This window comes from Zalophus californianus, chromosome 12, assembly GCF_009762305.2.
Source record: "Zalophus californianus isolate mZalCal1 chromosome 12, mZalCal1.pri.v2, whole genome shotgun sequence".
Lineage (NCBI taxonomy): Eukaryota > Metazoa > Chordata > Mammalia > Carnivora > Otariidae > Zalophus > Zalophus californianus.
Genome location: NC_045606.1, coordinates 60,401,655 through 60,415,062, shown reverse-complemented (window position 1 = coordinate 60,415,062; position 13,408 = coordinate 60,401,655).

Here is a 13,408-nt window from a genome sequence, read left to right as displayed (position 1 = left end):
CCCAGCTCCCCAGCTCGCCAAGTCTGGCAGGCCGCCCTCCACCCACCTTCTTCTGCATGGCTGCCCTCCACAGCTCTCTGGCCACGGACAGACATTTTTGTGCCCCTCTTACGAACTCACCAGCATCTGAGTCTTTGGTAATTTTTTTTTTAATGAAAAGATATTTTTGACTAAAGTCTGGGCAATCTTTAATCTGCAGGAAATAGAGCTGTCCAATTATTATTCTAATTTATTTCTTTTTTAAAAAATATTTTATTTATTTATTTGACAGAGAGACAGCAAGAGCAGGAACACAAGCAGGGGGAGTGGGAGAGGGAGAAGCAGGCCTCTGGTCGAGCAGGGAGCCCGATGTGGGGCTCGATCCCTGGACCCTGGGATGACGACCTGAGTTGAAAGCAGACGCTTAACGACTGAGCCACCCAGGCGCCCCTCTAATTTATTTCTAATATCCTGTTTACCACAAAGACTTTGTGCACTGGTCTTTTTAGGGGACAGCCTTTTGAAACTCAAAATGCTGTTTTCCCTCATAAATCCTGGCTGATGGAAATCAAAAGTGTTGGGTTCTAAGACTATTGTTTCTACTGTAAATACCACAAATCTAACTTGGAACTAATTTGAGTTTCAAGAACCTAATCTGGAACTGAAATCCATTTGGCGGAGACATGTAATAGCAGTGGCTTAACTGGGGAGGGCCCAGGAAATGTGTATTTCTTCTTGCTGCGTGAGTGTGAGCTGATTTCTTGATTGCCGTGAGGTGAAAACCTTGGTCTCCCAAGAGTGCTTTCCATCCTTTGACCCCCACCTGCCCCTTACAGTTTCCAGGATTTTCTCCTCTGTAATGTGCAGCCTGCCTTCCACAATCATATCAGCTGGGGCATGGATGCTGGGAGGGCAGTTGGAAAGGCTATGCCAAAGTTAGACCTACATTTGCAAGGCCAAGTGGAACACAATGCCCCTTCTCCCAAAGCCAGCCTACTTTTAGAAGGCGAGGAGGGGAATGGCATTCCATCAAGCATACTTGTCATTCCCCAACTTTGGTTTCGGATCATCGTTATACCCTGGCAGGGAGAGTCTTGCTAGTAATATATAGCAACTATTTTGGGGGGCCGCTTCAGACATTCCAACCTTCACTGAGAGAGCAGTTTCAATAAGAAACCTAGAAGGGGGAGCATCTAAGCTTGGACTGCAGCAAATATATTAAAATATAACTAGTTATTCAGAACAGTCAATGAAAATCAGTTCTGTGGGAGAGATACATTACCTTGGTTTAAATGCAAATCATTTGTCAGTGGCAAAAAGTCAATTAGGATTATAGGGCTCTTAAAGTAGGTATTCCAGTTTTCATTTCTAGGTCAAAGGGTATCAAAAAGTAAGTTTAATGAATTTTAATGATATAATGAAAATCTAATGCGATATCAGGTGAAAAAGCAATAAACGGACAAATATTAATACAGCTATGTAATATGAACATCCATACATGCACATATATATGTGTTTATATCTAACCACATATATTATATAGTGGTCACTTTTAGGTGGTGGTATTACAAGTAGCTTACGTTTTCCTCCTAACACTTTTTTTAAAAAAGACTTTATTTATTTATTTGAGAGAGAGAGAGAAAACATGAGTGGGGTGGGTGAGGGGCAGAGGGAGAAGCAGACCCCCTGCTCAGCAGGGAGCCTGATGCAGGACTTGATCCCAGGACCCTGAGATCATGACCTGAGCTCAAGGCAGACACTTAACTGACTGAGCCACCCAGGGGCCCCTCCTCCTAACACTTTTATACACATCGTCAATTTTTTATTATTCTTATAAAGAGAAAATGATTAGCATCATATTTTTTAAAAGGGTGGAACGAGACTTCCAATTCTCATACGATGAGAGGAAAAAAGAATCTAAAAACTCTCCTGCCACATTGCCTAGAAACACTTGCTACAATACAGCAAACATTATTTTAAATGTGTGGATGAACTGGCAAGAGAGAAAGGAAGGCCTAAGTAATGTCAGCAACAAAGAGGAAAGTTAGGGCTAGGGTGTGAGAGGCTGCTGCAAGTGATGTTAGGTCTGGGATCCCCAAATAAAGCAGTTTTTAAAGGGCTGTGCTTTCCCAGAAGAGATTAGGAAAAACACCGATCCACCGGCATAGAGAGACAAAAAGGTATTTGTGTGCTTCTGCTTGGGTGGGAAAAATGTCCATCTGAGAAAGAAAATCTCCAGATCTGTTTTACCCCAAACTTGGAGGTTCAAATTTGCAGATGATCCAGGAACATGATGATCAACGACCAAAAAGGTGATACAGGTATGGTGACCTCTCTGGGGCAAATGCAAGACAGCTCTTGAGGGATACACCCAAAACTCAGGCTACAGGGGCTTCTCACGGAGAAAACAGACTCCTGTGAAGATGAGCTCACAGGCAACAATGTTGAGAGGCAGAAGGAAATATTCTCCAAGACAATCAGCAGAAACAATAAATAACACATACCCACACACACGTATGTATGTATGTATGTTCTAAATCCATTAATTTAAAGAGAGGCTCTCAAATATCAGACACAAAACCCCAACCACATGCTGTTCATAGTAGGCACACTTAAAATCTAATGACTCAGAAAGACTGAAAATAATGGAATGGCAAAAAAATTATACCATATAAATACACATTTTTATAAACTGGCAGCACATTATTCAGTAGCCACAGCAGAAGCCAGAAGACAGTGTAATTATGTTGATATTTGAGAAAAAAAAGATGACAGTTTTAAAATTTTTTAGGGGTAAGAAGGTGCAAAATGAAAACACGAGGAATTTCCCAGAAATATTCAACCGTTCCCCTGTTCTGGGCACCAAATCACATAGCATAACTGCAAGACTGAGGTAGTAAAACAGACAAGGTCACGCTCAGAATGTGGCAGACAAAAATAAAATAGGGAAGATTTGAACAACATAATTTACCTCACTCGGTGTGCTCCAGAAAAGCCAAGGTGTTCTGATTACAATGTACTACCATTTGAAATTAATTAATGAAAAGATAACCCCTCAAAAAACATAAAAACTCATTTCTAAAGAGTTCATGTGTCAAAAAAGAACCCTTACCGGAAGTATATATTTAGCACCAAAAGACAATGACAACAATACAGAGTCAAGCATATGGGATGGAGCTGAAGAAGGACTTCAGTCATTCATGGCTTTAACTGTATATGTTAGAACAGACAAAAGCCTGAAAAATAGTAAGAGAAATGTCCATTTTCCAATTATAAAACAAATACGACAAACCCAGGAAAAGTAGAAGCTGGGAAATAATAAATAAATACATATAGAAATAAATACAGAAATCAATAAAATAGAAAACCAAGAAGCAAGAAGCAATAGGGAACGATCACAAGACAAAAAAAAAAAAAAAGTGAAAATAAGATGACATAGAATAGCCAGAACCAACTTGAAAATGAGTAAAATTGGAGGACTTAGATTTTGCAACTTCAAAATTTACTACAAAGTGACAGAAATCAAGACAGTGTGGCATTAATAAACTGTTACATTAATGGTCAACTGAAGTTTGGCAAACATGCCAAGAAAACTCAGTGGGGAATGAACAGTCTTTTCTACAAATGGTGCCGGGGCAACTAGATATCCACATGCAAAAGGATGAAATTGGACCCGTCTTACATCATATATAAAAATTAACTCAAAATGGATTATAAATCTAAAACTATAAGACTCTTAGAAGAAAACACAGGAATAAATCTTCATGATCTTAGATACAATAGCAAAAGCCCAAGCAATAAAATAAAAAACTTGATCAATTGGAACTTCATCAAAATTAAAAAAATTTTGTGCTTCAAATTATATCATCAAAAAAGTGAAAAGACAACCCACAGACTGTGAGAAAATATTTAAAAGTCATACACCTGAAAAGGGACTTGTATCCAGAATATATAAAGAACTCTTACAACTCAATAATATGAAAATAAATAACTCAAAAAACTGGGCAAAGGATTTGAATAGTCATTTCTCTTTTGAAGATACACAAATGGCCAATAAGCACTTGATCAGGTACTCAACATCATTAGTCATTACGGAAATGCACATCAAAACCACAAGATACCACTTCACACCCACAAAAATATCTGTAATAATTAAAAAAAAAAACCACCCAGGTAATAACAAGTGCTGGTGAGAATGTGGAGAAACTGGAACCCTCATACGTTGGTGGATTTAAAAAATGGTGTGACCACTTTAGAAAACAGTTTGACAGTTCCTCAAAATGATAAACATGGAGTTACCACAGGACCAAACAGCTCTGCTCCTAGGTATACATCCAAGAGAAATGAAAACATATGTGCCACACTAGGACTGGTACATGAATATTCATAGCGGCATTATTCATAATAGCCAAAAAATGGGAACAACCCAAATGCCCAACCACTGATAAATGGGTAAACAAAATGTATATCCATACAACAGAGTACTTTTCAGCAATAAAGCAGAATGAAGTATTGGTACACACTACACTATGGATGAACCTCAAAAACATGCTAAATGAAAGAAGCTAGTCATAAAAGACCACATACGTATGATTCCATTTATATGAAAGGCCCAATATAGGAAAATTCATAGAGACAGAAAGCAGATCAGTGGTTGCCTAGGGTTGGAGGAGGGAGGAACGGGGAGTGATTGCTTGAGGAGTACAGGGCTTCTTTTGGGGGTGATGCAAATGTTCTAAATTTAGACTATGGTGGGGATTGTATAACTTTGTAAATATAAATAAAAACCAGTGAACTGTACATTTTAAATGGGTAAATTTTATGGCGTGTAAATTTTACCCAATACAATTGCATTTTGAAAAATTAAGCCAGATGACATTAAATGCAATGTGGTATTCCAGATTGGATCCTGGAACAGAAAAGAGGCATTAGTGAAAAAACTTGTAAAAATCTGAATCATGTTTGTACTGTAGTTAATAGTGTTGTACTAAGGTAATTGTACTAACGTTAACTTCTTAACAAATGTTCATGGTTAGGTGAGTTGCTAACATTAGGGAAGATGAATTGAAGGTTATACAGGAACTCTGGATTATCTTTGCAACTTTTCTGTAAATACGAAATCACTCTACAAGAACAATAAAAAACCACCATGGCAAACCTTTAGTGTACTTGATGCAGTGGATCAGGGAGAAAGAGGAAAGGAGGGAGGAGGCACAGATAAATAACTAGAACTGACACATGAAATATAAACTACAGAACAGTGGAGATGCCATCATAATACTAAGGATAATTAGGTACTAGTGCTGTGCAAGGTAGGTTCCTTCACTGTCACCACCTGTCAGGTGTCTGGGCTCAGGATGAACTCCACAATGCGACACAGTTTGAGATAAGGAACAGGCTCTGTTGGGGGGAAAACGACAACACAAGGGCCAGCAAGACGAGACAAGATATGTGGATCCCTGTCCTCCTATCACGGTAAGGAGTTATGTCAGGACCTGGGTGACGAGCTTGTCAATGGGAGGCAAACACACTGCTTGGCAGAGTGACATTTACAGCAGTTGCTGAGGAAACCGGTTGTCCAGCACCTGGAGACCTGGGGGCGGGTGCTGTGGGGAGCCAAAGGAAGGGGGCTCCCGGTCCTGTGGGAAGCTGAATTTGGGTACAGCCTCTTCCTCGAGGAGAAGGCAAGGCTAGGACTAGCCAGCTTCTTGTCCAGCCTACCCAGAGTAAGCTCTCAGGGTCACTTGTGCACAGTTCTACTTGACATTCATAATCAGTAACTTGAAAACATACACACAATGCAGTTTTTAAGGAAAATATAACTTAATAAAACTAGTCAAGAAGAAATAGAATTTTGGTTACATTTATAACTTGAATCAGAAGTTTTAAAATCCACCCTCCTCCCTCAAAAAAAAAAAAAAAAGATAAAATAAAACAACCCATTAAGCTCAGAAGATTTTACCAGTCAGACCCAAACTTCAAAGAACATATAATCGTTATCTTAAACAAACTGTTCCAGTGAGTATAAAATGAGGGAACACTGCCCACTTCATTCTATGAAGTAAAAATAATCCTGATGGCAAAATTAGATAAGGACAGGATGAGAAACTAATTATTAAAGGCTAATCTCACTTCTAAACAGAGATGCAAAAATCCGAAATAAAACATTAGTCAACTGAATTCAGAAATGCCTATTAAAAATACACCATTACCAAGTTGGATTCATCCTAGGAATGCACAGGTGGTTCAAATTAAAAAGTCTATTGGTGAGATTTACCTTATTAACTGGTTAAAGGAGAAAACCATATGATTATCTCAATAAATGTAGAAAACTTTTAATATATGCAACATTGTTTCATAATTAATATTCATAGCAAACTAGAAAAGAAAAGCAGCTTCCTTAGCCCGGTAAATGGTAGCTACCAAAATTACAGCAATTTTCAAAATTATATAGCAAAAATCATATATAATTGTGAAATGTTGCAAGTATTCCCTTGGAGATCAGGAACACAACGATTTGTTCAACCACAACTTCTACTCAACACTGTACTAGAACATTTCACTAGTGTGATAAGACAAGAAAAAGGAAATAAAAGTTATAAAGATTGGAAAGGAAAAAATTTAAAAATAAAAAGAATCTACAAACTACTAGAAATAAGAGTTTATCAAAGTTGTTGAGTGTAAAGCAGATATGTAAAATCAGTTACATTGTTATTCACCAGCAACAAAAATTATAAAATGTGATTTTTAAAAGAGAGATATTTTTCAATGGCAAAAATAAAGTATAACATACCTAGGAATAAATATAACAAGAGATGTACAAGACTTTTATAAATAAAAATACAAAACTTTATTGAAGAACATAGTAGCATAGCTAAATAGATGAAAATATAAACCATATTTATTGATGGGAAGAAGCAATTTTATAATAACAGTAACAATTTGTAACCCCCCGAATCAGTCTAATAAATTTAGTATAATCATAATAAAAATTTTAACAAGGTATGTTTCAGAACTTGACAAGATGATCCATAAATTCATACAGAAAATTAAAGGGTGAAGAATAATCAAAACACTTTTTGAGAGAACACACAAGAGGTGTGTGAATAGAATGGAGGGAACAGATTCCAAACAGACACTAATTTCTTTAAATAATACTGTGGTATTGGCCCAGACAGAGACAATTAGGCAAATGGAATGGAACAGAGTCTAGAATTAAACTCATTTACATATAGTAGCAGTGGCATTTAACTTATAGGAAAAGGATAGCCCCAATGGGGCTGAGATAAGTGGTTGTCCATAAAGAGAAGATAAAATTAATCCAGGGGAGCCTGGGTGGCTCAGTCGTTAAGCGTCTGCCTGCCTTTGGCCCAGGTCATGACCCCAGGGTCCTGGGATCGAGCCACGCATCAAGCCCCACATCAAGCCCCGCATCGGGCTCCCTGCTCCGCGGGAAGCCTGCTTCTCCCTCTCCCACTCCCCCTGCTTGTGTTCCCTCTCTTGCTGTGTATCTCTCTGTCAAATAAATAAATAAATAAAATCTTTAAAAAAATTTAATCCAAACCACATTCCATATACAAATAATTTCCAGACGGTTTAAAGACCTAAAGGTGAAAATTTACAAAATTATTGGGAAGACTATCGCATGACGTTTTAGTGGTATTTGCAATACAGAATTATTTTCTAAACCAAACCAAATGTCCAAACCAAACCAAACCAAACCAAATTAGGGCAACAAGCCCTAATCATAAAGGAAACACTGATACATTTGATATTAAAATTAAAAAATTGTTTTATAACAAAAGTCATGAGATACAAAGTGAAAAGACAAGCTACTATCCAAGAGAAGATATTTGCTACTCATATAACCAATATAATTAGAATTCAAGAGAAAAGCAACAATCCAAGAGAAAAATGACCAACAGTGTCAATATCAGCAATACCCAGAGGGAGAACCCCAAATGGCCAGTGAACATAAGAAACCATGCTCACCAACCCCCCTTTTTACAGATTTATTTATTTATTGAGAGCTGGGGGAGGGGCAGAAGGAGAAGGAGAGAATCCTCAAGCCGACTTGGTGTGGAGGGTGGAGCCCAATATAGGGGTCCATCCCAGGACCATGAGATCATGACCTGAGCTGAAACCGCGAGTCAGATGCTCAACCGACTGAGCCACTCAGGCGCCGAGCCGCCTCCCTTATTAATCCAATTTGTATTTTCTCAATTGTGAGTTAATATGACCAGTTAATAACTGGTCATATCCTTTGTAACTTTCCCTAAGGTGTTTGTGTAATTTCCTTCGTGATCATGGTATCTCCCCTGCCAAGTAAGTATTGTTTGTGTAATTTCCTAACTGATGTGTGGGAATACCTTGTTTTGAACTCGCTGCTTGCAATATTGGCCCTGCTGGTTTTTAACCTTGTTGTTCCTGAGAACATGATTGTTAATTTTTTAAATCTGAATATGATTTACATACATTTATAATTAGTGCTTTTGTGTCCTAAGAAATCTTGTGTACCCCAAATTCACAAAGATACTGCCCTAGGTTTCCTTGTAGAACCTTTAGACTTTTTACTTTTACACTTGGTTATATGATCTATTTTGAATTATTTTTTGTGTGGTGTGGGATATGGGTCGAGGTTCATTTTTTCCCCATATAGATAGGCATTTGTTCCTTTCAACATTTTGTTGAAACCACTGAATTACTTTGGTATTTTGACCAAAAATTATTTGACTGTATAAGTCTGGGTTTATTTCTGAACTCTCCCTTGTTCCACGGATCTTTATACCATACCATCTTGATTACCACACCTTTATAGAAAATCTTGTAATTAAGCTAATGTAAGTCCTCCAACGTGTTAATTTCCAAGATTGTTCGGTTATTCTAGGTCGTCTACATTTCCGCATAAACATTAGGATTAGTTCATCACTTTCTACAAAATCCTACTAGTGTTTTTTTCCCCTAACAGTTTTATTGAGATAAAACACAATTTACCCATTTAAAGTGTATAAGTGTAAAATTCAAGTACATAATTCAAATTATACAACTCACAAGTGATTTTTGGCATATTACTTTATTAATTTTTAAAGATTGTGGTAAAATACATGTAACATAAATTTGCTGTTTTAATAGTTTTTAAGTAAACAATTCAGTGGCATTAAGTACATCCATAACATAGTATGAACATCATCAATATCTAGTTCTGGAGCATTTTCATCATCCCGAACAGAAATTCTGTAGCCAGTATGCAGTAACTCTCCATTTTCCCTCCTCCCAGACCATGGTAGTTTCTAATTGTCTCTATGAATGTGCTTAATCTAGATATTTCATATAACTGTAATCATACAGTATACATCCTTTGTATCTGGCTTCTTTCTTAAGATTGTATTTATTTATTTGACAGAGAGGGTGAGAAAGCACAAGCAGGGGGAGGAGTAGAAGGAGAGGGAGAAGCAGGTTCCCTGCCGAGCAGGGAGCCCGATGCGGGGCTCGATCCCAGGACCCTGGGCTTATGACCTGAGCCAAAGGCAGACGCTTAACAGCTGAGCCACTGAGGGGTCCCTTATCTGGCTTATTTTATTTGGAATAATGTTTTCAAGATTCATCCCTGTGATAGGCTGTATCAGAACATCATTCCTTTTTTATAGCTGAATAATCCATTCTTTTCATAGACACACATTTTGTTTATCAATGTATCTGTTGATAGGCACTTGGGTTATTTCTACCTTTTGGCTATTGTGAATAACCTGCAATAAATATTGGCGTACAAGTGTCTCTTCAAGCCCCTGCTTTCAGCTCCTTTGGGTCTATGCTTGAGAGTAGAACTGCTGGGTCTTATGGTAGTTCTATGTTTAATTTTGAGAAACTGCCAAACTGTTTCCATAGCAGCGGGGCCAGTTTACATTTCCACCAGCAATGTACAGGTTCCAATGTCTCCATATTCTCGCCAACACTTGTTATTTTCTGTTTTCTGTTTTGTTTTTCATGATAGTCATTCTAGTAGGTGTGAAGGGGACTCTCACTGTTGCTTTGATTTGCGTTTCTCTAATGACTAATGATGTTGGGCATCTTTTCATGTGCTTAATGGCCATTGGATATTTTCTTTGGAGAATTTCTCTTTTGTCCATTTTTTAATTGGATTGTTAGTCTTGTGAGTTACATGTTCTTTGCATATTCTGGATACGAGTCCCTTGTCAGATATATGATTTATAAATATTTCCTCCTATTCTATATTTTTTTTTCTCGACAATGTCTTTGATGCACTAAAGTTTTAAATTTTGATGAAGTCCAACTTATCTCTTCATTCTTTTGTTGTTCATGCCTTTGGTGTCATATCCACATGCTGGTATATTTACTGGGATTGCACTGAATCTTTAGATGAATTTTGGAATAAATGACATTGTGGTACTACAGTTTAGAATAAATTTATATTTGGTCTTCTGTTTCTGGCACAGAGATAATAAAGCCCATGGAATTTCCTAAATTGTAAGGCATTTTAATATTAATAACAAATCTCTTTCAACCACACCTGATTTTATGTTAATAAGATGACTTTTGGAAAGCACTTGAGGCAGGGGCTGGTTGCTAGGGGGCCAACCATGTGATTAGAGGGCTGGAACTTTCAGTCCCTGCCCCTGACCTCCAGAGAGGCAAGAGGGGCTGGAGATGGAGTTCAATGATTTAGCCAGTAACAAAGCTTTCATAAAAGACCCAAAAGGATGAGGTTCAGAGACCTTTTGCGCTGAACACAGGCAAGTGCTGGGAGAGGATGCACTTGGAGAGGACATGGACGATCCTTGCACCTTCTCGGGTACCTTGCCCTATTCATCACTTCCATCTGGGTTATATCCTTTTATAATAAGCTGTTCAGTGCCAGAAGATGTTTCTCAGAGTTCGGTGAAGCACTCTAGCAAACTAATCAAACTCAAGAAGGAGGCTGTGGGAACCTCTGAGCTACAGCTGGACCTGTAACACAACCTGGACTTGTGAGGGGCATCTGAAGGGGGTTTGGCAATCCCGTAGGACTGAGCCCTTAACTGGTGGAATCTGATGCCTCCTGTGGGTAGACAGTAGCAGCATTGAATTGAGTTGTCGGACACCCAGCTGCTGCTGGAGAATTGCTTGGTGGAGTGAAAAAAACCACCAATCAGAGACATCCTATCGTTATCAGATGTTCTAGGAACGTGACATACCTTTACAAATCTATTTGAGGTCTTAGATATGTTACATAGTTTTCAGTGTAGAGGTTTGGAACATATTTTATTAAATTTATTCCTGATTACTTTATAGATTTTATAATATTTTCAGTGGCATTATTTTTTACATTTCATTTTCTGTTTTTTGCTAGTATGTAGAAATACAATTTATTTTTATATACTGATCTTGTGTCCTACAAGCATCCTAAGTTCGGTTATTAACTCTACTAGTCTTTGTAGAGTCCTCAGGGTTTTCTACATACATCACTGGCAGATAAAAGGTATTATTTCTTTTCAACCTGTATATGTTTTCTTTTCTTCTCTTTTCTTGCCTTACTGCATTGCTTCATGAATAGGAGTCACCGGTGTGCTGAGAGCAAACATCCCTACCTTATTCCTGATCTTGCAGGAAAGCCTTCCTTACCATAGTCTTAGGTATAATGCCCCCTAGTGTTGGCATTATAGGTTGAATTGTGTCCCTCCAAAAGATACAGTTAAATTCTAATTCCTGGTACCTGTGAATGTGATCTCATTTGGAAATAGAGTCTTTGCAGATATATAAGCAAGTTAAGATGAGGTCATACAGAGTAAGGATTGACCCTAAATCCAATGACTGGTATTCTTATAAGGAGAGGGATTTGGAGACACAGGAAAAAGCCATGTGAAGATAGAGGCAGACATTGGAGTTACGCGGCTACAAGCCAAGGCACACCAAGGATTGCTGACAACCATCAGAAGCCAGCAAGAGGTAAAGAACGATTCTTCCCTAGAGCCTAGGGAACATGGCCCACCTAACACCTTGATTTTGGACATCTAGCTTCCAGAACGGAGAGAATAAGTGACTGTCGTTTTAAGCCACCATGTTTGTGGTGACTTGCTATTGTCCTAGGGAATGAACACACCTCATTTTGTAGCTGTTCATGAACTTTTGGTTTTGCTGTCTAGTTGTTCTGTTCTCACGTGAGAATTCAGAGACTGCACTATTACACTCTCATCTTCCCAGAATCTTTCTTCACATCAGGGATTTTAAATGGTTTATGGTCCAGCATATGGCTTAACTTGGTGGATGTCCCATGTGCACTTGAAAAGAATGTGTATTCTGCAAACAGACGCCATGTTCTACACATGTCAGTGAGGTGAGTTGGCTGATAGTGTTTGGTCTCCAGTCACCTGCAACCAAAAGAATGCTAACTGGCACACCATTCCTAGTCCTCAACTTCACTGCCACCCTCCTAGGAAGCCTTTGTCCTATGCCCTCATCTAAAAAGACGTACTCCTTGCTCTGGGCTCTTAAGGCATTTTATTTATGCTTTTTTTTTTCTTTTTTTCTTTTTAGTAGGCTCTATGCCCAACATGGGGCTTGAACTCACAACCCCCTGATCAAGAGTTGCATGCTCTACCTACTGAGCCAGCCAGGCGCCCTGTTTATACTTCTTATGGAGCGTGTATTACATTGTTTTATGGCACAGTTATTCAAGAACACATCTTATCTCCATTCCTAGATTACAAATTCCTGGAGATCAGGAAGTGTATCTGAGTCATTTCTGTGTCGGCGAAGCACCTATCACAATGCCTGCATACCATGGGTATTCATTTGTTTGCAGCGTTTTGTTTCTTGCCTGGGCATGGAAACACAGAGTCAGTCTTACAATGTGGGCACTGGCAAGAAGCTGTATTTAATATTAGAGATCTCTGTTTTGGTGTCTGATTAAGTATCTTTCTAAAATGCGAGATTTTTAAATAATATTCTTTTACTAGAAACTTCCTCTCCTGGTAATCCTGAATAAGATTAAATCCAAACAACTAAAAGGAACTTAGTGTAATAAGTGTAATAATAAAAAGCCTGAAGTGTAATATAAGTGACGGCGTTTATGAACAGTCTAAAGATGTCCCTCCTGAGGATGTAAGTTCTTTGGTGTCGAGGTGCATCTGGTGTGAGCTGAGAAGGAAACAGGGACCTTCTCAAACCACTCCACCATCATCTTCGATGTGCCAGCACAGTGCCATGCGCTAGAAACACGTTCACCTCACGCAACGCTCATGACAACACCATCTCAGTCTTACAGATGGGGAAACAAAGACTCCAGAGGATAAATGGTTCACTCAAGGTGACGGAGACTGCAAACTGCAAGGGCAGGACCAGAATCCAGATCTGTCCATTCCAAGTCCTGTGCAGCTTCCACCCCCACTGAACCCAGGAGGATGAGAAGGGTGCAGAACGACCTGTACAAAGG